The sequence below is a fragment of the Panthera leo genome, chromosome E2 (assembly GCF_018350215.1).
Source record: "Panthera leo isolate Ple1 chromosome E2, P.leo_Ple1_pat1.1, whole genome shotgun sequence".
NCBI classification, from domain to species: domain Eukaryota; kingdom Metazoa; phylum Chordata; class Mammalia; order Carnivora; family Felidae; genus Panthera; species Panthera leo.
Window position 1 is genome coordinate 46,472,655 of NC_056693.1, and position 26,429 is coordinate 46,499,083.

At 34.5% G+C, this 26,429-nt stretch overlaps 1 long non-coding RNA gene across 1 annotated transcript; it reads left to right on the plus strand.

Moving 5' to 3' along the window:
- Positions 1-445: 445 nt before the first annotated feature.
- LOC122208690 lies at positions 446-26,429 on the plus strand. The gene is made up of 3 exons (XR_006197326.1): positions 446-501; positions 4,049-4,112; positions 26,121-26,429. It is a non-coding gene; the product is annotated as an uncharacterized LOC122208690 (long non-coding RNA).

Below are 26,429 nucleotides of genomic sequence, written 5' to 3' on the forward strand. Positions count from 1 at the left end.
CGAGCTGGGAATAAACATGGCACTTCTTTCTGAAACAATACTTTCCCTTGATGCTCGTGATATAAATCTAATTTTCATATGGAAACAAATATAGGTGTTTCTGGACTAGGGAAAATATTATTTTTATAAAAATGTGTTGTAAATATGTAATGACTTATTAATTGTTTTAAAATACTTAAGCAAATGCTCCAAAATGTTCCTAGTTTTAATTTCCATTATTGTACATATTAATTGTTGTAACACATAAACAAATTCTTTGGAGCCTCAATAATTTTAAGAGCATAAAGGAAGTCATGAGACCACATAGTCTGAACCACTGGACTAAGTGAAAGACTACTTTGTCCTAACTAAGCTGGCATTTATTTGTAACAATCTTGTCCATGAAAGATATTTATAACTGTTTATTTCAGTTTGACTTTTACTTCTTATTTTCTTTAAATTTTGCAGAGTTCATATAAAGTAAAGACCTGGGCTGAGAATAGAAAGTGAGTAAGGATGCAGGTATGTTCCTATGATAAGAAAATAATTGAAAGTATTAAGAAGTGCCAAAAACTATCTTTTGTTTCTCTGATAGAAATTAGTAATATTTGATACATTATAAGCTTCTTTAAAGAAGTATATTTTGAATATATCAATGTTTTATTTTTCTTTAAAAACATTAAGTTAATTTTTAAGGAAACTGTTTTAAAATAATTTTTAATGGTAACACATTTCTAGTTTTTAGAAGTCATGGGGAGAATGATTGTATTTATATTTGTTTTACTTCTAAGCCTGTAGGAAATGGTTCTGTATATACTTCAAAAGTGATGAGTTGATCATTCATGTTAAACCTTTTTTTTAACTTTCTGATATTAAAAAAAAATAAAACATTACTTTTTAGAAAGATTTCCCACTTCTTTTTTTTCTGAAAGAACTTTAAAAATATAATTGTCAGTTGCAAGAATAAATGTCTCACCAAAACTCATAGGAATATAGACTTTTGAGAATTATTTCACCATTAATTGAAAAATGTCTGTGGAAACACTTGTTAGCATTTCAAGGGGATGAATATTTTTATAGTTTAAGCAGGCATCCTATTCATGAATATTAGGCCTAAGGCTTGAGAACATTTGGGAACTAGTTAAATTTTGAATAAAGTCAAATTCTTCTTTTCCAAAAGCAGTAGCTTTAGTGACCATATGTTGAGAGTCACTACCAAGAAATGACAGGAAGCGTCAATGGTACTGCTTGAGAGAACAACAAATTTCAAAAAACTGTAAGAGGGTAAAGAAGAAAAAGTGAGAGGTGTTTGTGGTGGAGTCCTTTGGTAGTATCTGGTGAAAATATTCTAAATAATTCAGGGCCATTTTATGTTTTAAGAACTAACCAACAAATAGGGCCAGCAAATCTCTACTTTGCTTAGCTGGTTAGCTGGTTAGTCCCCTAGGTCATTATCAATATCATTGATCCTCTGAGTGCGTGGGTGAGGTTGAAAGAGGAGGATGAAGAAATACTTGTTGATCACACCAGCTACATATCAGATGTTCGTTTAAGTGCTTTGATATCTTTTTTTAATTTTGGAATAAGTTTAGATTTATATGAAAGCTGTGTATCTGTTACTACATTTCACTTTCTCATGTTATCATCTTATCTGCTTGCTTGCTTTTAATTCTCGCAACCAATCCTTGAAAGAAGCTACTGTTATTTTGTTTTCCATAAGAAGAAACTTGGGCCGCATTGTGAAGAATAACTTACCTATTAATTCAACAAATTTTGAGGGCATACTGTGTGATAGACATTATTTTAGGGTAGCCATGGGTATATAAGTCTAAGATGTTATGCCTGCCTTCATGGGGCTATAATATTTATATTATTCTTTGTAATACCATATCAAACTAATTTCCTTTTTGTGCCTCTAGGAAGTCCTTGTAAGAAAAGCACTTAAGGGTGAAATAATACTGAGTATCTCCCTACCACCCCACATTTCCTCAAAAACATCTGTATACTTAACCACCTTCACAAACTACTCTGTAATGTTAATGTATGCCACTTAGGATTTCTGTTCATCTGTTATTGATATATGTTGTCATCCTCTAAACATTCTTTGTTATAGCCTAACTATATTGGCTCTTTGGTAGTATAGGTTATATGAAAATATAATTCTTAGCATCTTAAGGTTAGATTTTCAGTGAAGGAATACAACCTCAACTCCTGTTAACTGTAATGGGAATCCCGTGACTACCTTACCACACCCCTCACTGAAAAAAGCTACTATTCCTGAGGGGGTCACTGACCTTTACATCCATTATAGAAGTATGAGAGGAGCGGGGAGGGAGAAGTACGTTAAGTGATAGGTTAGCCACAGAGAGACAAAAGAATAATCAGAAGACTTAGGAGCTGGGGGAAGCTTATGAAAGAATGGGGAAGTGAGATTCTTGTAACAGGGATCCCCGCTGTCCTCTGTTTTCAGTGTAGCAAAGCAAACCAGGCCCCTGTGGACGCTAGTACTAAAGAATGAATTATGGACCTGAATAGTAATGTGTTGGTGCTAATGATTTCATCAGTGACCATGGCCCTTGTCATTCCTTTGTGTGTGTGTGTGTGTGTGTGTGTGTGTCTGGGGTGATTTCTTTTATTAAACAACCTATTTGGCTTAAAAAATGTAGTTTTTCCAGAGTCATTTGGTCGTCATGAATTTGGCAATGTGAAAAATGCACTTTACATATTTTTCTGCAGTCATACTCAGTAAAAAAAAAAAAAAAAAAAAGGTTACATCATTAATTTTTGTGTTTAGTCCCATGCACATACAGCTTTTAGCCTAGCCCTTTTTCTTTCAGTCTTTTAGACCTTCCTTCAAATTATTATATCAAAAACTGAATTTTTCACTTTTCTCTCTAAACTTTTTTTTCCACACTGCTGCTATAATCATTTAATTCATTCTCATACATCAGTTTTTATAACCTTATGTAGGCAATCAGATTTCCTTTTGTTCATATTTACATTTTTTGCAGAAAGCAAGATTTTAATCTTGATACTTTTGAGTAATACCTTTTGTGGCAGTTACGATTTATAATAGACTCCTACTTATCACGAGAGATGTTCTACCACTATTAAGGCTAAAAGCAACAATGAATAATTTTTTGTAGGCCTGTTACTTGTTGTTACTCTGACCAATATCTAAGATTTAATCCAAACTTCAGTTTCATTTTAGAAGAATATATGCTTTTCATGCTCTCTCTTTCCCAACTGCATCTTTATGTCATGAATGTTTTTCCAGAATCTCATGGTCTTCTCAAAACTTATTCTGATTTCATACTACTAACTTCAAAGTTTTCTAAGATTCTCTCTTGGGATCCTTTAAGGAGTTGGTTGGAATGGAGGCAACCAAGAATTATTATTCAGTCTGTTCATCAGTATGTGACATTGGCCAGCATCTTACTGAAGACAAATGATCTCTTAGTTTTAAGTTAAAAATCACCTAATTCTCTTGATACTCCACTAAATTCCAACCTATGAACAGTGGGGATGGAGATACAATGCTATGCTATGCTTTACTATGCTAAAGTACACTACAGTAAATGAAAAGTGCAAGAATGGGCTAGTGTCCTCAATTTGCGTGAAGATGTGTGTGAGAAAAGTGTACCTGGAAGATGTGGCTATCCTCCAAAGAATATCTTTTGTCCCCAAGAGTACCCCTTGGCACTAACAATAAAGAGCAACTTTGAGCTGGTAGTATGCAGTGGAAGATGAAGTACAGAATTAATAATTATCTGTAAGTCTGGATGGTCAACTGGATTCATCTGGGACATCAATCTGTTTTTTTATTCTTCTACCACTAGAGCATGACCTTTATGCAAGTGATAGAATTTGCATTTCTGTTAAGCTTAAGACTTCTAAGAAATCCCCTTTCTTTTCTACACAGGGTCAGTTTAAGATCTCTCACTGAGACTTCTCACATTGTCTTATATACTGAATACTGCTTGCTAAGTTTAGATTGCCAATATCTATCTACTGGTTTTATCTTATAGAAATTGCATAAGCAAATAATTCTGTTGCCATTTTCCTTAAGGTGTGTATATGCCTTTCAAATACTTGGTTGGAAACAGAAGACTGTTCCTGTCTTGCTCATATGGGTAAAACTCATTTACTGTTTTTCCTTTTAAACTGTTAGCTCAAGTGACCTTACACACGAGTCCCAGCTGTGCATTAGCATTGCTTGGGGATGTGTTTGTATCTTTTGTCTAAAAATACCCAGCCGGTAGGATTCATGATCCATGAAAGCTAATTGAAACAATTTCTCTTCAAGTTTTGGCAAGTGAAGCATGCATTATAAGCATTAATATCTATAAATTGAATTGTTAATGAATCTAGACACTAATAATGAATGCAATTTTGCAAGCTTAACTAGAAACACTAAAATTATCAGGATCTGGAGCAGAATTTTCAATCATTTTTGCTTATTAAATAGCAAAGCTATGCTTTTAATAAGCTAATCATTTTTATTTGACCCCATAGGAGTAGCTCAGTTGATTAGAAACAGGTTTCTAAAAGCAAAACAATGTTGTTTTTCTCTTACTGTTTTAACCACCAAAGCACTGAAATTTTAAGATGGATATCTGATCTCACAGTCTGTGTCTTCTAATCACATTTGTACATATATTCAATGCTTTATGAAATATTTACTTATTTCATTTCTCCTATGTTATACTGTATGTCAGATATAGCTATTGATATAGGTAGAGATCTCTTCAGTTTTTAAAACAGTCAGTGTCACACTCAGTTTAAACCAGTGGTTTCATTTCACATGCAAATATCTAAGATTTCATTATCAAGATGATACATTGTTGAGCTTCATGGTTGCCTGATAGTTTTATTGTTTTCTGAGACTTAGTAACTCCTTTGATATATATTTCCATTTGAGTATCAACTCCTATAACTGCAGAGACCCAGTTTAAAAAGCAGCAAAATTTAGTAGGTAATGTTAAACAACAATGAAGTGTTTCCTTCCTAGTGCTTGAGTGACTTGAGATAGTTAAGTCATGCACTTAGGGGCATACTTAGTGCCTTTCAGTAGCTGTACATCATAGAGTTCCCAAGTGGCTTGAAAGAGTTAATGCGCCTTTCTGTGTTCTTTCAGTTACTACTCAGGAATGACTTAAGCACAAGGGGTAGTGAAACAGTACTAACTCGGAATTTGTGACATCTCTTGTGTATATTCTCATAGAGGTGACTGAAATCAGGACTTAAATTACCTTTTCCAGTGGCTTCCTACACCTACAGATTTAAGGATATTGGCCATTCTTTGGCTTTAAACTATGAAAAACTAAGAAGCTGAAGTGTAGAAGTTGAGTCTGATAGTAAATATGGAGTTCTGCTTCAGAGGCTATGGATTGGAACTTTTATGGAAACAGAGGAGCAGGGTTGTTAGGTTTCTTCAGTATTGGTTTTTTTCTTCATCATTACATATTCCTCTGACTACCAAATTTGAGAAACTACACATTAGGAGAATGAAATGTATGACAAATATGTATCATATGGAACTTCTGAGGAATATGGTATGTATTGCATTACAATTAATGAAATTGTTTTCAGGATTTGTCATCCAGCATAGGTATGACAATTACGGCATGCAGGTTTTTTTTTCCCCCAGTAGCTATTCACTTCACTTAATGAAAGCTCATACCTGGATTTTCTTAAAAATGGCTTCATCAAAATGGCACTTGAATAGTCTTACTTAGAGCATTTGTACTGTTCTTCCAAAATGGTGATAAGTTTGTGTATGTGACTGAATCAGCCCAGGAAAAACTTCGTAACCACAAAGCTCAGGAAGAAAAACAAACAGCAAAACAAAAATCTTCCCCAACAAACTGTTCAAAGAACACTCATTTCGTAGTTAATAAACTTTTACTATTTTCTGGGATTTTTAATCAAGATTTTAAAGTGTTTTGTATTGAATTTAGTCTTTCTTTACCTGTAAGAGATAAAATCTGGGTTGCCTATATTTTTTTATACCACTAAGTTTTTATTAAATGATTCCCTGGATTGCAGTCCTGCCTGGATTGGACTACCTAGTTTTATTAACTTCTTAGAACATCTAATGTTTTTAATGTTCTTTTTTTTTTTAAAGGTTTTTTAAATGTTTATTTTTGAGAGAGAGAGAGGGAGAGGGAGAGGGAGAGGGAGCGTGAGTGGGGGAGGGACAGAGAGAGAGAGAGGGAGACATAGAATCTGAAGCAGGCTCCAGGCTCATCAGCACAGAGCCCGACGTGGGTCTCGAACTCACAAACTGCAAGATCATGACCTGAGCCGAGGTCGGACGCTTAACCTGTAGAACATCTAATTTTCAACTGTATAAAAATCTTCTGCAGAATTGTCAGATGGTAACCTTTTGACATGGCTACTTGCAGCAGAGAAATAATCTGTGCTCCTGGATAAGCAAGTTTTTTGCTTATTCAAAACTTTCTGCCATTATTTGGTCAGTTTCATGGAAATTAATTCCGCAGACAAGTCTTAATAGTTAAGATCAACCTGTTATAAGTAAGTATACTTTAGAGTAGCACAGGAATCCTACTTTTCTTTCTTATCCAAATATTTGAAAATTTTTTTCTACATCAGTTCAGTGTTTTGAAGTTTTTGCAATATTCTGTCCATGTGATAGTCTGATTTAGAAAGATGACTCAATATCTTCGTAATAAAATTTATTTCTATTTTTAGTTAGAAGGAAATGTGCTGCATTATCACTGCAATATTTGATTTCACACTAGCTCTGTTTCTCAAAAATGTTTCTTTTTCTATCTGTAGTGTTATATATAGAAGGGCCAAAATATATGTTACACTGAATGACATATTCCATTCCAAGGCAGAGTATAGTTGAAAGGATGTCTCTAAGTGTTTTCTTTTCTTATAAGTGCTTTAGGAATATAGCATCCTATAAAAGAAATTAAAAGCAGTAAATGAAACATGAACATAAGAATAATTCATATTGTGAGCTTAATTCTTAAAATATATTTTTCATAAAATATAATATTACCATCTTCTTAAAATAGCCCTTTGTAGTTAAAATAGTAGAACTTGAGGGTTTGTAATTTTTAAAAGTCTATTTATTGATGCATACTTTAAAATTACAGTATTAATAATTTTATATTAAATCCTGAACTATACCTAAAGGTTATGGTTAAACATGACCAAGAACTAGAATTCTCTTTAGATCCTCTCCTCTGTGCTTTTCACAGTCTCTTCCTATGACTTATATATGATAAAAAATCAGTGGGGAATACTTTCACATTACTTATATGAGGATCCCAGAAATCCAAACATATATCAAAATGGATAATTATGATACTTGGAAGTTATGATTACTTGTTAATAGTGTTCTGAGAAGTTAACTTAAAAGTGCCTTAATGACATTATGTTCCTTATGACATCATTTACTTTCATCATGACCACCTGTTTGCCTCCTTTGCATTATAGTACAGACTTTAAGTACATTGCAAGACTATATCAATTATAATTTTATCTAAAAAAAAAAAAAAAGCAAAATAACTTTATCTAAACTACCATAGATTAAGCCAGTATTTTCTCATAAAATAAGTAGCCCAGGTGTAGACAGTTCTGAGCTGTTCACCTACTTGAGGAAGTCATCAAGGACCTAGGTTCTTTCTGGCAACTTCCTATTCTTTCATCTTTAGTTTGCAGCTTTGTTTTTTTGTATTTGTTTTTGTTTTGTTTTGTTTTTAGTCAAAATGCAGGCATTATATCTACATTCCAGGTAAGAAAAAGGGAGAGATAGCTAAGGAAAAAATTCATCTTGCTAGACTTGTGTTTATCAGGGAAGAGAAGCCCTCTTCAGGAACTTATAAGTCTTATTGCTAGGACTGTCATTTGATCACTACTAGCTGTGAGGGGAATCTGGAAAGGTGAGAATTTTTTTAAATTATATTTTCCTTTTTTTTTTTTAAATATCCAATACATTCTCAAAATGTCAAAGTGTAAATCTATAAATCTGTGAAAACCTCCCTTTCCTATCACATCTCCATTCTTCCACTTAAATGCCTTTCTACCCCACTACCACAAAATAGGGAACAGCTGATGTTAGTCTCTTTTTTCTTCTTCTAAAAATTTTAAAAATGTATACTCAAACTGATTCACATATGTCTTATCCTCCCTTTTTTAATTAATTAATTTATTTTTTAAATGTTTATTTATTTATTTTTGAGGGAGAGGAAGAGGGAGAGACTCCCAAGCAGGTACCACATTGTCAGTGCAGAACCTGATGTGGTGCTCAATCCCATGAACCATTAGATAATAACCTGAGCTGAAAACAAGACTAAAATACTTAACCAACTGAGCTATCCAGGCACCTCTCCCCCACATTTTAAAAAACACAACTGTTGTATGAGGTAAGGATCTTTAATTTTCACATAGCTCCCCCCATCAAACTAAACCAAACAAATAAATGCAGGATTCTTTTAATTCAAAGACTAATAACATCTGCCATGGATTTAGTTATTTTTTGTCTGCATGGAGTCCAGTAGTATCCAGATAGCAGTGAAACTTTTGATTCTTTTTAGCAACTCGTAAAGGCATAAATGTTTTTCAGAACAGATACCTGAATTGTGTGTGTAGCAGTGCTTTGTACAGAGAAGTTGATCAATAAATGTACAACTCAATTAACAAAACTACTATTTGGTAAATTGCTCAAACCAGAAACAAGGGGTCATCCTTGATTCCTCTCTCATGATCCTCCAGATGCCTCTCTTTCTCTTATATATCACATCTATTCAGTAAATCCTACTGGCTTTATCCTCAAAAGATATCCCAAATACCTCACCCATTCTGCCACTACCTCTCCCCTGGGCCTGATGACCATACTCATCTCCCTGCTTCCCTTCTTGCCCCTTTAAAGACCTTAAAAATAAATTATTTCCCTGCATAAACCTTTCCAAAGGCTTTCAGCTATAATTAGAATGAAATCCAAAGACTATACAGAGCCAGTGAAGCCTTTGGGATCAGGTGTTTGTCTACTTCTTATCTCCTATCACTCTAAACTTTGTTTCTGTTGAAATTTGTTGGACGGAAATATTGCTCCTGCCTCAGTGTCTTTGCATTTTCAGTTCCCTTTGCCTAGAATGGTCTTCTCTTAGATGCATGCAGAACTCTTTAGTCAGCACTCAGCTTACATGACACCTCCTCTTGGCAACTTTTTTATCATCTATTCTGCTCTTCCTATTTATACTCCAATATTTTCTATTCCGTTCCTCTATTTTCCTCATGACACTCATACTATCTAAATATTATGGTTTGTATACTTGTTAACTGTTTTTTTCCCCACTAAAATGTAAGGTCCTGAGTTCGGGGACTTTGTCTTATTTACTTATTCATTCTGCATTGTGCCAGATCCTATTTTTTTGTGCTCAGATAATAACAATAAACAGAATGTACAAAAATTATTTCCTTCATGGAGATTTTATTTGTATATGTGTGTGTACATGTGTGTGTATGTAGGAGGATAGATAAAACACAAAGAAGTAAAATATAGAGTACTTAAAGTCCTATGAAGAAAAATAAGAAAAGGAGATGAGGATCACCTGGATGTTGACAGTTTTCAGTTTCTATTTGCTATGTTCACAGTAATGTGTATAAGAAACCACCTAAAAATTAGTGAGTCACAACACCAGACTTTATCTGTGGGTTTTCCACTGTTCAAATGATCCTGGCTAGATTTGGTTGCACTTTATGGCTGAGTTTCAGGTATGTTTCATGTGTCTCGCATTTTTCTGGCATCAGTGGAATACCAGATGATGTTATATTCAATGGCAAAAAGTATGAGTACGTGAGACCAGGCCTGGAAGTGCAAGCCATTTTAAGTCTGCTTGAACCGTGTCTCTTAACTTCGCAATAACCTAGACAAATCATCTGGTCAGGCCTAATATCTAGGGGCAGAGGAGTACATCCTGGCCACTATGAGGTCAGAGTGTGGATATGTAATACTGTTGGAGAAGAGTGAAAGATTGAGACTGAGAACGTAACCTAATGTAAGGCCAAAGAAGTCTTTGGTGTCAATTGAGTCAAGTGAGAAGTGAAGGAGGGAATCATCTGGATATTTGGGGAAAGAATGGTCCAGGCAGACAGAACACTAAACACAAAGTTTTTAAGGTGGGAATATGACTCTCCTGTAAAGAGGAACAGCAAGAATCAGGTCAGTGTATGCAATGGAGTGAGTGAGAGTAACAGACAGAAGGTCAGAGAGACTGTGGAGGATGGAGGGAAGGTGAGCTTGTAGATCAACTAAAAACGTGAGCTTTTCTCAGAATGAGATGAGAAGCCTTAAGAAGGTTTTGAGCAGAAACGTATGATCTGACCAGGACAGAGCCTGGTATAGGGTAATTTCCCAGTATTTATTTGTTCAATGAATGCATGATGAAAATACTGTGACTTCAGTAAACCTTCCCAAAATAATGAAAGAAAAATACTTAGAGTGCAAATGGAGCAAAATAACCAAAGCCTGAGAAATAATAGTTATTAACAATAAAATAGAAATGACACATAATAAGGAGAGATTCTAGTGAGAAAGCAGTAAGGTATTGCTTGCCAAGTGACAGCCTTTGGTGAAATCTTTGAGTGGAACCCAAAGAAAGACCCATTGTGTTTGAAATTGAACTCCTTGTCTAGACAGTGCAAGAGTGAGCTTGGTGGCCATCCTTTAGGAATCTAAAGGGGTTGGAGGGCTTGTAAAATGATGGGAAGGAGGTGATTTTAGATAAGAACATTTCACTGTAAATTGTTAAAGACCTGCACATATAGGAAGCACTTAAATACTTATAGACCTAAGAATATAATTGAATTGCATAGTTTTCGACCCTGACCCAAAGAAATCAGGCAAGACTTAAATCATGTGCTACGGCTCCTGTTACCATATGCAATTAAAAGAAATTTGTCAACTTCACCAACCCATGATTTTAGTTCCCTTCCTGGCCTAATGGGCCAGCTGTTTCCAAAACAACAATTTTATTCTTTTGTCCATCTCTCTTGTGTTTTGCAGCATTTCTATCAGAAGAAGATTCTTTTTTTTTTTTTTTTTTTTTTTTTTTTTTAGCACAAGCAGGGGGTAGGGGCAGAGGGAGACAGAGAGAGAATCTTAAGCAGGCTCCATGCTCAGCTCAGAGCCCGACATGGGGCTGGATCCCATGACCCTGGGATCATGACCTGAGACCAAATGAAGAGTCAGATGCTCAACTAGCTAAGCCACCAGGCGCCCCACTACCAGAAGATTTTTAGAGATAGAAATAGTTTTTGCAAGACATTTACTTTCTGGTTGGTTATCTAAACTAGCCATGAAAAATTTTCCTCAGCACTGTGAAGATTATTTTTCTGAGTATCTTTTGCTTAAGATTTTTAACAAAAGTTAAACTGGTCTGAAAATCTCAGTTCTCCTTTCAGCCCTTGTTTTGTGCTTTTCTTGTTCATCTTTTAAAGATAACAGTTGATCAACAAAGACAATATAAATCACATTTCTTTGATGTCATAAATGTTCTTTAATCAAGTTATACTTTAGTTTCAGAGAGAACTTTGGTTCATATTCAGACTTAGTCTGGTATTAGAGTTTACACTCTGTACACTGTACTGTCACATCACACAAGTTTTTAAACACACAGATTCTTATAATGATTTTATAATCAGTAATTATCTGTAATCACTAACATATCACATTAATATCCTTGCTCATTTTGGCTTTGTTCACTGTTTCCTCTTGGGTTTGATGTTCTTCTTCTTAGAGTACATCTTTAATATTGCTTCCAACAAAGGCTGTGGATAGTAAAATTTTCATTTCTATATGTCTGAAAATACTTTCTCCTCACCCTCTTACTTATATGATGAAATTTAAGTTTGCATTTATTCTGTGCTCCACATTTTAGTAATATTTGTTATTAATGAGACATCTGTTAATCTGATAGTACTTTTTTTTTGTAGATAATGTATTTTCTGGAAAGTAGCTCTTGTTTTTCTCTTTTTTCCTTAATGCTCTATGGTTTCATTACAATGTGGGTCAGAGTGTGATTTTTTTTTTAACTCCTACATGATGCTCGGTAGGAGTTTATACTCTGGCAATTAGTATTTTTCTGTGTTTGGAACATTCTCAGCTATTATCTGTTCATATGCTGCTACTTGAGTTTTCTGTACTTTTTTCCTGGTGCTTCTTATTATGTTAGAACTCTGTATTTTATCTTCCATTTCTACTGACTTCTCATTCATATACTCCCTTTTTATTTCTCTTATTGCCCTTTGGGAGATTTCTTTACCCTAATTTTGGAATTCACTAATTCTCTCCTTAGCTTTGTCTAGTGAACTATTTACTCATATAAATGGATTAAAATTACAACAGCCATTTTTCATGCCCAGTTCATTTTAATATTTTTCTATTTTATGATCTCTTTATTATTTTATTAGCTCTCTTTCTTCCCATTGGCTCTTTGGACATTCATAAATTTAAATTCCCTCTTAAATGTTCTGCTACCACTATCTTCCAGGGCGAATGAAATGTCTTTGAGTTGCCTTTATTGACATCAGACTTTTTTTTTAAGTAGTTGTTAAAATAATCAAATATTTTGTTCATATAAAAGAGAATAAAACATCGATATGTGGCTATAAGAGTAATAGAAAAACATCCACATACATACATACTACCCAATTTAGGAAATAGGACATACCAGGGGCACCTGGGTGGCTCAGTTGGTTGAGCATATGACTTTGGCTCAGGTCATGATCTCACAATTCATGGGTTTGAGACCCGCGTGGGGCTCTCTTCTGTCAGCACAGAGTCCACTTTGAATCCTCTGTCTCCCTCTCTCTCTCTGCTCCTCACTGCCCCCCCCCCAAATAAATATAAAAAAAAAGAAAGAAAAGAAAAAGGACATACCAGTATTTTAAAAGCACCTTTGTGTCAGTCCCCTGTTATATCACCTTTGTTTCCTCAGAGTTAACCTACCATCCTGAATTTTGTTGGAATGAGTCTATTGCTTTCCTTTAGAAGTTATCTATGTATGGATACAGTCTTCAGTTTTGCTTGATTTTGAACTTGATATGTTCAGAAGCATCTTGTATGTATCCCATGCTGCTTTAAGTATACAATTATGTTTGTAAATTTCACTCATGATGAATGTAGCTACAGTTTCCTTTTCATTTCCACTGCTGTATAACATTTATCCATTTCATTATTGGCGGAAAATGAGGCTTTTTTATGGTTTATGCTTTTACAAACAATGCTGCTAAGAAAATTTTTATATAGGTAAATGATGTACACATTCATCTAGGCTGTATTTTCTAGGCTGTGTTCACCTAGGAATGGAATTACTGAGTCAGAGAATAATAAGTGCTTGTTCAGCTTTATTAGAAACACCAAACTTATTTTCCAAAGTGCCTATACTGGCTTTTGCTTTCACTAGCAGTATGCATGAATTCCTCTTGTTTCACATTCTGGCAGAACTTAGATTTGTTAGGATTTTTTAATATTGTCATTATTTAATGAGTCTTACAAGTCTGAAATGGTATCTTTTGGTTTTAATTTGCAGTTAACTCATAATATTGTCATATGTCTACCAGCCATTTGTGTTTTCTCTGAAGAGCTCTTCTCTTTTGCTAACTTTTCTGTGTGTTTGTCATTTTGTGTTGATTTGGGGAATTATTTATATATTTTAGATGTAAATCCTTTACTATTAGATTTATACATATTGCAAACATTTTCTTATGTTGTGTGGCTTATCTTTAAAAGTTTTTTACTATGCTTTGTTTTACAAATTTTCTTAATTTTAATATGATCCAGTTATCAATCTTTGTTTTTCATTTCATTTCATTTTATTTTATTTTATTTATTTATTTTTTTATTTATTTTTGAGATAGTGAGAGACAGAGCATGAGCAGGGGAGGGGCAGAGAGAGAGGGAGACACAGAATCTGAAGCAGACTCCAGGCTCTGAGCTGTCAGCACAGAGCCCGACGTGGGGCTTGAACTCATGACCTGAGCCGAAGTCGGATGCTCAACCGACTGAGCCACCCAGGCACCCCTTTGTTTTTTATTTTTAATAGTGCTTTTGGTCTTTTGTTGAAGAAATCCTTCCCTGCTTTAATATTATAAAATTTTTGTTACGAATTGTCTTCTAAAGCTTTTGTAGTTTGTCTCTCACTTTTATGACTGTAATCTGCCTGGAAGTGATTCACTGTATAGTGAGAAATAGGGAACCAGTTTCATTTTTCTCCATATTGAAACCCAACTGCCCCACCATGGGACTGGTTAGTCTAATAACCTTTCCTTATTTATCATCAGTGCCAGCTGTGTTATAAATGAAGTTTTCATAATAGATGAGTCTGTTTCTGTGTTCTTTTTCTCATTGATCCCTGTGCTACTGCCATTGTGTCTTTATCTTGGCTGTAATAAGTGTTGGTATTAGAAAAAGATTTTTAGTAAAACAGTTCCCCAACTTGTTCTTCTTCATGAGTGTATTGACCATTTTTTGCTTTTTGTTTTTTCGTATATATTTTATAATCACCTGTCAAATTCAAGGAAAAATCTATTAAAATTTCTTAATTTATAGATTAATTTGGGGGAGAACTGCTCTCTTTAAAATACAGAATCTTTCTATCCATAGACATGTTTTATTATCTCTCCATTTATTTATATCTTTCTTACTGTCTTTTAATAAAGTTTTACAATTTTTTCATAAATCTTTTGCATGTTTTTGCTGTATTGGTAGCATATATGTTTTTGTTGCTATTATAAATGGTATTTATTATGAAATATTTTGAATATACAGATAAGAATGGAGAAAAATATAATGAACACCTATGGACTTAATCTCAGCTTTGTGAAATATTAGCACTATACCTGATTTCCTGCTGTTGCTCTTTCTCCTCCAATTAAGCATTGTGAATACAATTACTCTTCCCACTGTGTTCCTCTCCTATCTCATTCTCTTCCTTTCCTCCTTCTTTACTGTTTTACAAATCCAGTGTTTTCATTCTAATATATGTTTTTATATTTCCACCATGTTTATGTATCTGTGAGCAATATTAAGTATTGCTATATGTGGTTTATAATGTGAATAGATCAATGCTTTTTATTAAAGCAGTAGGGTTTGTTTTGTTTTTTTGTATTAGTAGCAAGTTGTCTCTAAAGAAGGTCTTTCTACATATAGTATTGACAGTTCTTCTTTTTCTCCTCGGTTCTTACTAAAACATTCTATCTTTGGAACCCATACTATTTTTCTCTCTGAGAAAGTTCTAGAGAGAGAAAGGTATAAACTTTTCAAATGAAGGAGATTTGATCTTAATCATGTACATTTCCTCACTGACATTTTCATGTCATATGAGAAATAATTGAGTTAATTATTTTAACTAGGTTAAATGGAATTTGCTACCATTGACATTGGGAATTTTGCTACCATGACATTGGGTATATGAATTGGGCATTTTGCCTCATTCACCCATAGCCCCACTTCTCATACACTTGAGCAAAATGAATAAATGATAAGCAATTGACAACCTAAATTACATATAGTGTATTACAAATTCCTTAAACCAAGATAAGGCTGGATTTACACAAAAATTTTCTCTTTAGCTTTGACACTGAAGATAAAGAAGAAAGGCAAAAGTCACTTTTTTGCTTGGTTAGTTGCTATTGTCTAGAAGTAAACTGAAGGATTTTCTTCATTGAATTAGAAGTCTGGTTTAGCTTTCTCTGGTTGTGGATTTATCCTTTCCCAAATTTAAACTAATTCAAGTGATGTTTTTCCTTCTTTGAGCTAAATATCAACCCATTTGCATGTTTCAAGGAGTGATGCATGGATGCATATCTACTTTTGCTCTCTACTACTGTAACGCTTATGTACATGTCTAAAGGAACTAATTACTGCTTTGCCCGAAAAGAGTATAATAGTTTTACCCATGGGTAAAGGAAATCAATGGACATTTAAATGGAGCACTTCATGAAATACCTTAGAATTCATAAGATAAATTCCAAATACTGACTTCAATCACATCACTTTTTCTATATTAATGGCACTGTTAGAACAAATAAATCAAACCAGGATTATTTGTTTTGTGGGTCATTTTAATAAGACAAGTTAGGTGCTTTATACAAAGATCTATTTAAATAGTAACTCAGTGTTTATAGTCTTTTATAAAATATGCTGAACCAAGACTGATAAAATTTATTAAAATAGAAATTTAAACCACACACACACACCCAAAATTACCTTGTTTTAGAAGAAAGTAATAAAATCAGAGAGGGAAACTTATTCTAGAAGATAGAATAGAAACTGGCTGTTTAAAGAGCTGTACATAAAGTCACACTGTCCCCATAGTTCTAAACATAGAGGGTAACTTTAATTTTAAAATCTGAGAATTCAAATATTTTATCCAATGAATAGTAAATATTTTTATTTCCCTTCCTGAAAACTGTCTTTACCTGGGTTCTGGACATAGGGAAACACTACAGTAGCAATTTCTGACTGCTAGCTTTGTGACTACCCTGTGTATGTATGTATGTTGTCATGAAGCAATTACTGCAACATTTCTTTTTGTCTTCATCAGAGATAGAGAGCAAAGGATACACGGTTGCTTAGATGGAATCTGCAGGCTCAAAAAACGATGCCTGAGTTTGGGCTACTTTAGTAGTAAATGGGGATTCCTGTGAGCTTGTCCATCTGTACCTTTTTAATCCCTTTAGGTATATAGCAAAGGCTTCCTGCCATGTTTGCTTTAGACACAACTGTAAGGGTAAAGAGAAAAAGACCACAGAAACTCTTTGTTTCTTCGTTGTCCTATCTAGATAAACAAGGGCTTGCTGTCTCAAAGGAGACTGCATATATAGAAAGCCAAGCTGTCTATATAACCTACCAAGGACCTCTGACTCCAGTCCTTTTTGTTTTATTATACCTATTTATTACCTTTATTTTTTGTGGTTAAAATATTTTTTAAATAGGGAATGTTTAGACAGTATTAAGTTTGAAAGGGAAAAATAGTATTCATGGAAATGTAATACTACCTTTATATGTAAACCACACAGGCCTCTTCTCCAGAAGCAACCACTAGCACCAGTTTCTGGTGTGTTTTTCCACAGATGTTATATGTATATGTAAATATATAAAAATACATAACACACACATACATCCCTGCTTAGGATTCTGTCTCCCTTCTCACTCTCTCTCTCAAAATAAATAAACGTTAAAAAAATTTTTTTTAGGGGAGCCTGGGTGGCTCAGTTGGTTAAGCATCCGACTTCGGCTCAGGTCATGATCTCGCGGTTCTTGAGTTCAAGCCCCGCGTCGGGCTCTGTCCTGACAGCTCAGAGCCTGAAGCCTGCTTCAGATTCTGTGTCTCCCTCTCTCTCTGACCCTCCCCCGTTCATGCTCTGTCGCTCTCTGTCTCAAAAATAAATAAACGTTAAAAAAAATTTTTTTTAAATACATAACACACACACATACATTCTTTAAAAAGCACACACCTGCACTTATGATAGTATCCTTTATATATTGTTGTACACTTTGCTTTTATAACTTAACAAGACATTTCAGTTCATGCCATGTTAGTACCTGTAAAGCTGCCACATTTTAAAGAAAACACATCATGCTATTATGTAGACTTTATGTAACCAGATCCTTCATTTCTAACATTTAAGTTATTTGTAGTTTTTTTTTAATTAATTCTGTTTTGATAGAGATCATTATATGATGGTGATTTTGTGTATGTATGTCTAGTAATTGCTACGTTAAAATGTATGTGTATCTTACTGTTTTTCTCTATTAGTGCTCTGTTTTTCTAATTGAGTGATTTCCAGTCATATAGCCATTATTTCCTACTCTCTGCTTTTCTTGGTTTAAATTTGTGGGGTTTTGGGTGTTTTTTGTTTTTTACTTTTTAAAAAAAATTATTCTGTTTTATTTATTTTTGTCATGTAAGCTCTACAGCCAACGTGGGCCTTGAACTCACAACCCTCAGATAAAGAGTCACATGCTGTACTGACTGAGCCAGCTGGGCACCCTGAGTTTTTCTTATTTATTTGTTGTTTTTACTCTAGAAGCTTAGATAATTGATTTTAAACCTTTTCTTTTTCTAATGAAAGCTTTTAGAGCTATAAATTTCCCTTCAAACACTACTTTAGCTGCATTCTAAATCTTTCAAATATTGTGTTCTTGTTATTCTTCATTTCAAAACATTTTGTGATTTTCCTGGGGTTTCTTATTTGACCTATGCGTTATTTAGAAGTATGTTGTTTTAATGGCAAACACTTGGAGATTTTCTAGATACCTTTTTGTAAGTGATTTCTAATTTAATTCTGTTTTGGTAACAAGTATACAATTCAAATGAAAAATATTGTACAATTTCAGTCTATTTAAATTTTACTGTAATTTGTAAGTATTCACTGAGATACAGCATATGAACTGGTGAATGTACCTTTTGAACTTGAAAAAAATGTATATTCTGCAGCTTAAAGATTTTCTCTTCTATAGCAGTTAATTTGGTCAAAATGGTTGTTGAAGTTTTCTTTTCTCTACTTTTCTTAAAATTTTTAATTCCAGTGTAGTTAACATACAGTGCTATATTAGTTTCAGGTGTAAGATAAAGTGATTCAACAATTCCATATGTCACCCAATGCTATTTATAACTAGTGCCCTCCTTAATACCCATCACCTATTTCACCTATCCCCCCACCCAACTCTTGTAACATCAGTTCTCTATAGTTAACAGTCTATTTCTTGGCTCCTCTCTCCCTCTGTCCCCCCCTCTCCCTCTCTCCCTCCCTCCCTCTCATTCTCTCTCCTTCCCTCTCCCTCTCTCTCCTTCCCTCTCCCTCTCTCTCCTTCCCTCTCCCTCTCTCTCCTTCTGGCCCTCTCCCTGTCCCACTCCCTCTCTTTCTCCTATGTTCATTTGTTTTGTTCCTTAAATTCCACATGAATGAAATCATATGGTATTCGTCTTTCTCTGACTTATTTCACTTAACATTTTACTTTCTAGCTCTATCCATGTTGTTGTAAATGGCAAGATTTCATTTTTTATGGTTGACTCATCCATTGTGTGTGTACATATATCACACCTTCTTTATCCATTAATCTTTCATGGACAGTTAGGCTGCTCCCATAATTCGGCTATTGTAAATAATGCTGTTGTAACATAGGGGTACATGTATCCCTTGGAACTAGTGTTCTTATATTTTTGTAGAAAATACCCAGTAGTGCAATTACTGGATCATAGGGCAGTTCTATTTTTAACTTTTTGAGGAAACCCCCCATACTGTTTTCCATAGTGACTGAGCCACTTTGCACTCCCACCAACAGTGTTCCTTTTTCTCCACATCTTCACCAACACTTGTTATTTCTTATGGTTTTGATTTTAGCCATTATGACCGGTGTGAGGTGATATCTCATTGTAGTTTTGATTTGTATGTCCCTGATGATGAGTGATGTTGAGAATGTTTTCATGTGTCTGTTGACCATCTGTATGTCATCTTTGAAGAAATGTCTGTTCATGTTTTCTGTCCATTTTTAATTAGGTTGTTTGTTTGTTGAGTGTTGAGTTTTATAAATTCTTTGTTTTGGATGCTAACACTTTATCAGATACATCATTTGCAAATATCTTCTCCCATTCTATAGATTGAGTTATAATTTTGTTGATTTTTTCCTTCATTGTGCAGAATAAGTTTTTTATTTGATGTAGTCCCAATAGTTTATTTTTCCTTTTGTTTCCCTTGCCTCAGGAGACATATCTGGAACAAAGTTGCTACAGACAATGTCAGAGAAGTTACTGCCTGTGCTGTTTTCTAGGATTTTTTTGGTTTCAGGTCTCTCATTTAGGTCTTTAATCCATTTGGAGGTGACTTTTGCATGTGGCGAAAGAAAATCATCCAGTTGCATTCTGTTTTGTATATAGCTGTCTAGTTTTCCCAACCCCATTTTTTGAAGGGACTGTCTTTTTCCATTGGACATTCTTGCCTACTTTGTTCTGGATTAATTGACCATAAAATTTTTAGTTTATCTCTAGGTTTTGTGTTCTGTTCCATTGATCTATATATCTATTTTTGTACCAGTACCATACTGTTTTCATTGCTACACCTTTGTGATATAACTTGAAGTCAGGAATTGTAGTACCTCCAGTTTTGTTTTTCTTTTTCAAGATTGCTTTGGTTCTTTGGGGTCTTTTGTGGTTTCATACAAATTTTAGGATTGTGTGTTCTAGTTCTTCTATTCTCTACCTTTTTTGTCTAATTTTCATAACTTACTGAGAAGGGGATATTAAAATTTCTAATTATGATTATGGAATTGTCTATCTTATTCCTGTCAGTATTTTGAAATGTATTTTGAAGCTTTGCTGTGAGGTGGATACATATTTACTATTGTTGTGTCATCTTGATGAATTGACCTTTTATCATGAAGAGATGTCTTTCCTTATCTTTGATCATATTCCTTGTCCTGAAGTTGATTTTGTCTTATCTGAATATAGCCAATTTAGCTTTTTTATGCTCAATGTTTGCATGGTATTTTTTTATTCTTTTACTTTTAACCTGTCTGCACTTTTATATTTAATGTGTGCCCCTTATAAATATTTGTTCTTGTTTTTTATTGTGTCACAATTTCTGACTTTTAGTGAGAATGTTTTGTCACTTACATGTAACCTTTAATATGCTTTGGGTTAAGCCTACCATCTTGTTATTTGTGTTCTAATTGTCTTTTCTTTGTTCTTTTTGCTTTCTTTCTTGCCTCCTTTTGAATTAATTGATAATTTTTAATATATAAAAACTGGCTTATTAGTTGTCTTTTGTATTGCATGTTTAGTGTTTACTCTGGAGTTTACAATGTTCATCTTTAGATTATCACAGTCTGCCATCAAATGATACTATGTTACATCACATATAATTTTACTTCCCCCACAATTCTTTGTGTTTTTGGTTTCATAATTTAAATTTTATTTATATTATAAACCAACTGTACAATGTTTAAAGAAATTGAGATATGGAAGAAAAATACATTTTGTGTTTACCCACACATTTTTCATCTCCAGTGCTCTTCATTCTTTGTGTAGATTTGGTATTTCCTTCAGCCTGAAAAACTTCTTTGAACATTTCTTGCAAGGCAGGTCTTCTGACAACAAATTCTCAGAGCTTTTCTTTGTCTGGAATATCAAATGCTGTATTAGAAAAACATCTTAAACTACAGATTTTAGATAACACTGTTGATGGTTCTAGATAAACTACCTGATTTCCTTGCTTTCCTTACCCCTCTTTATTCCTAGCTCCCCTTGAAGCCAAGTGCTTCATTTCCAAATTACAAAATGCCTTTAATCATTAACCAGTTTGGAAAATGAGAATTTATTAACCCTTTCCAGACTACTTAACTTCACAGCTTTGTTCCTCTTTTGTCCCAGTTTTTAAGGAATGCCAGTGTGTCAAATTCAATGTAGGTGATCTGCTTAGAAGGACTCTAGTTTCGTCTGCTTTGAAGATTTGGTAGGGTGGGCTCAGTTATGTCATTGCACTACAGGTCTTTTTAGGAAGAGGTAACACGAGGGCATGACAAGGCACTCTGTAAGACTAAGGCTATCTTTTGTTTGTAACATTCTCTGTAGTGATTAATAGTTCTATTGTTGGACATGAGCAGTTGAGACCATAAAAGGAATTGAGGGGTTTTCAAGTTAGACAATATTTATTTCCCTAATTTACAGTTTAACATCTTTTATCTCTTGATGTCAAGATAAATAACCTTAGTAGAAGTGTATAGTAACCAAGCTTATCTCCATCAACTTTAGGAGACTGTTCTCCAACTGCCAGTCTTCTCTCATTCTACATGGAGTCCATCAACAAAACTTGTCAGGTCCACCTCCAAAATATATCCCAAATGTGACTACTTTTCTTTACCTGTTGTGCTCCCGCTTAGGCCAAGATACTTTGTTCTCATATGTACACCTCTCTAATAAGCCTCTTACCTATCTCCTTGCTTTCATTCTTACCTCCTGAAAATCTGTTCTCAACACAATAGCTAGAATCATCCTTTTAAAATGAGTCAGATCATATCACTTCTCTGCTCAAAACCGTCTAATGGTTTGCCTTTGCACTTAGAACAGCTTCCCGTCTCTCCCATGGCATATAATGCCCTTCATAGTCTGGTCCCACCTCTCAATGCCCTCCATTTAACCCGTCACTGATTCTGCTCCAGGCACACTGGCCTCCTTGCTTTTCCTTGAATACCAAGTATGTTCCATTTTCTGGGCTTTATGCTTACTGTTTCCTCTGCCTGAATGAATGTTCTCTCAAATAGTCTCAGAGTTCACATCATCTATTTACAGAAGGCTTTGCTCAAATTTATATCACAGAACACTTCTAAAGTAGGAACTCTCCCACTTTGCCCCCTTGCTAGTGTTGCTCTTTATCCCTAATAAATGAAGTGTAATATCAAGAATATAACTCAGGCTAAGTAAGGATTTTTAGCAGAAGTTTTTTCTGGTCATGTATGAAGCATATGTATACATTTTTAGTGTGCATTGTATACTTCTTAAGCAACTGGTTTACTACCTATTGTACATTATTAATTATATAACTGACAAAGTTACTGGAAAACTTAGGCAGTGACAAAAACAGTTATTAGCAAACTTTGTAACCTACCAATAGTAAATGTGTATCCCTACATTATAAATTCATTATTTATGATTTCATTCTGTTTCCACCTTGTTTTTCCATCTTTTGTTTCACTTTGAATTTATTTTCTAGTATTATGTAGTGTTTTTTTTAAACTGTCTTAAATTCTTTCTGGAACAAGGCAGAATATAAATAAATACATCTAGAAGTTACAACATTGTGACAGAAGTGTAGGTGGATAGAAATGCCAAACAAAATTGGATAAGTTCTGTCTTTCATATGGCCAGCAGAAAAAAATGCATAGTGACATTAACAAATTTTAATATATAAACTTATGGAAGAGATTTAACTTTTTAGAGTAGAGAACACCTATGGGATAGTGTGTCCAGTGTATCTTTTCTAGAACTTTGTCTTTCCATTCTAATGTTTAACATATCTCTTGGTCCTAGATGTGCACTTCAGGAATAGCCAGCTATTTGTTAAGTTGGACACAGGTTCCCACCTACCTAGGCATACTTAATATGCCCAGGAACAGATAAATAGCTCATTAGTTGGGCCAGTGAAAATCTTTGCTAAGAATTTTGGATTTGGGCCTGAAAGACTAAGATTAAAGCTGTGAAATGTTTACTTCCTAGCTCTAGACAGCCATATTTTTCTTTATGTGGGAAAAGTCAGACTACAGTGATATAGGGGATTAAGCTGGCCTGTGGAGATAGATGGGATCTGAGAAAGAATGTGTATAGATTCTAACTGTGCCTTGTCCTTCATTTTATATAATTCTTTCTCACACTCCATAAAGACACCCCAGTATTATTTTAGTAAATTCCTCATTTTGCTAAGCCAATTTGAGATAGTTTTGGTTATTTCTAACCAGAAGAGTCCCAACTGATTTAGGTAGTTATAGTTAAGGTGAGTAATATGAAATACATGTGGGTATAGATCCATATCTTTCCCGACCTGAAACTGAGAGTCTGCCCAAAAATACAAAGCTCTTATTTCTAGAATTAAATTATGAAGATATACAAATTGGTGAGTAGTTAAGAATATGTAACAGTTTTCATTAAAGCAGTTTTCTTCAGGTTTAGACTATTTCAGATTTTTTGTTTAATATTCTTATTTCAAAATCTGATGCCTATTCTTTTGTAGGAGGCAATGAAGTCAGAACTAATAATAATATGAGGTTATATTTGGATTAAGAAGCCCTTGTAATAAAATGAACTTTCGTGTAATATACATCATTTCATGTGACTAAATGTTTGCCATGTCCCTAGGGACAAAGATTTTATCACTGGCAGAGTGTAGCAGCAAGAGCTTTCCTCTTCTCTTGCAATCAGCACTTTGTTTAATGTTTAAAAATATTTGGCAAACACAACAGAAGAAAGGTTGTAGGTGTTACCTTTAATTGGACTTTAAAAATTAATATGGTGAAACAGTATGCTTGGGTTTGCCCTTTTGCCATTGACCAGATAGAAGCCTGAGTACATATATGAGCTCTTATTTTGTTCTTAATGAAGGTAGAAATTATTTGTTCTAAATGGTACTGTGACTAGTTACATTTTTAAGTTGTGTGTGTGTATGTACACAATCTATGTTCAATAAAATATAATGACTTAATGTATAACAGAGGAATTAAATAAAAACAGGTGATCACAGACCACATATTTCTACTAATAATCTCAAAAATTTTCCCCCAACAAAGATGCTAGATGCAGGAAAACTGATTAATTTTGTTTGTATCTCCTAAGCCCATGGCAACTTCTAATGGATGTACAAATGAGACAGCAAAACAGAGAATACAAAGTAGTCATGATAACACACAAAGTGAAATTTTAATTTTTGACTTTTTCAATTAACTAAAAAGTCAAAGCACATATTTCTTGTAGCTTCAGAATTAGTTTGATGCGACAAGGTAAATGAGGGTCTTTCTTGATGAGAACTATGACTCTTGACTTCTCTCTGGAATTAATGTTCCAAGCCACCAGTTTATGTCACAGCCAGCTCCATTAAGAAAGCTCTTCTACTCTTTAAGTACTGTTATGATTTCTATCAAGACAGAAAAAGTCTGGGTGATGAACTACTTTTTTCTAGTATATTGGGACTTGGATTCCTTTAGTGGGGTCCAACATAATCCATGCAAAGATTGTTATCTGCTCGTCAGGGCTTTTCACCTAACTGAGGAATTGTTTATAATTCCTACTAAATTTGCATCTGGAATCATGAGCGTCCATTGGGCCTAATGATAAAAGTATAGAGTTAGAATTCCAGCAGAACTGAGTACAAATCATTACTCCTTCTGTTAATAGTTGTACATCCCTGAGAAAATTATTTAGCTTCTCAGTCTTGCTTTTCTTATCTACCACAAAAGGTTGTAATAAGATATTGTATCCAAGCTATTTTATACAATACCAGGCATTTTTAGTATCCCTAACACTGCTTAATTCCACCGTGTTCCATATCTCTATCTTCCTTGATTATGAATCCAAATACTAGCCCCTGTTGTAGTCCTTTTTTTTATCTTAAACTTTCATCCAAGTAATGCTCTGTGCTTGGTCTCATGATCTTTGAATGCTTTTCCTCCTCCACAACCTTTTCATTGTGCCCTGTGGAACTTGTCCTATGAGAAAAAATTACCTTAGTTCTTCAGCCTTTTTATAAAGTTATTCTTGCACTGGTTTCACATTGGGAGCTACCTTAAGAATTTGATTACCCCTGGATCCCTCTTGAGTGGAAACTACTTTGTCTTCCTTGTTGTACATTCACATTTCTGGGATGTTGGTTGCTCAGTATTGTTCAGTTTCCTTTTTTCTGCTTATAATCCACCACTCCTCTATCTTCTGTAAAAAATGATCCCATGACTACAACTGTCTTTCAACAGTCTGACTATCTTGCTTTCTTGTGGTCAACTACCAATCTCCAAATTACTTTTCTATTTTAAATAAGGGCTTAGGGGCGCCTGGGTGGCTCAGTCGGTTGAGTGGCGGACTTTGGCTCGGGTCGTGATCTCTCGGTCCGTGAGTTCAAGCCCCGCGTCGGGCTCTGTGCTGACAGCTCAGAGCCTGGAGCCTGTTTCAGATTCTGTGTCTCCCTCTCTCTGACCCTCCCCCATTCATGCTCTGTCTCTCTCTGTCTCAAAAATAAATAAACGTTAAAAATAAATAAATAAATAAATAAATAAATAAATAAATAAATAAATAAATAAGGGCTTATACCAGGTTGAGGGTCTTTTTCCCTATTTTTGTATTATTTTGTTGTTCTAGATGCCATCGATATACTCATTGGAGATGTCTTATCTGATAACATAATCACATAGTTTCCTGACATCCTTAACTTCAGTTACCTTCTGTATCTTGATGATTCCATCCCTGAAATCTCATCTGCTATTGTACAGTGTATGGAGATATTGTACAAATCAGCCAGTGAATTATTTCCTACATGTATTCCATCTCAGTCCACCCACATGAAAGCCGTTATACTGCTATAGCATGCCAAAAATCACTGACTACTAATTTTGTCCTTTTTGACAGCCAGTTGTGAGTGAATCAACCCCAGAATCTCACCCTCAGATGTACTTTCGGGGACCACTTCTGTCACCACTTCTCTGAGGTGAGAAGAGAAGCACCTCAAGAAAGCAGAGCTTAAGAAAGATTTGTGTGCAGTGACTTTTTAAGAGAGTACTCTTCAAAAGAAAGGAAAGCAGGAAAGGGCAGAGGAAGAAGATAGGCAAAGATGTGATCTCAAAAGAAGTCTAGCCTTAGCTTGATCCCATAGGGAGATCTGGGATGTGAATGGTACCACAGAATTATTCCTTTTATGGGACAGTCCCTCTGCGAGAC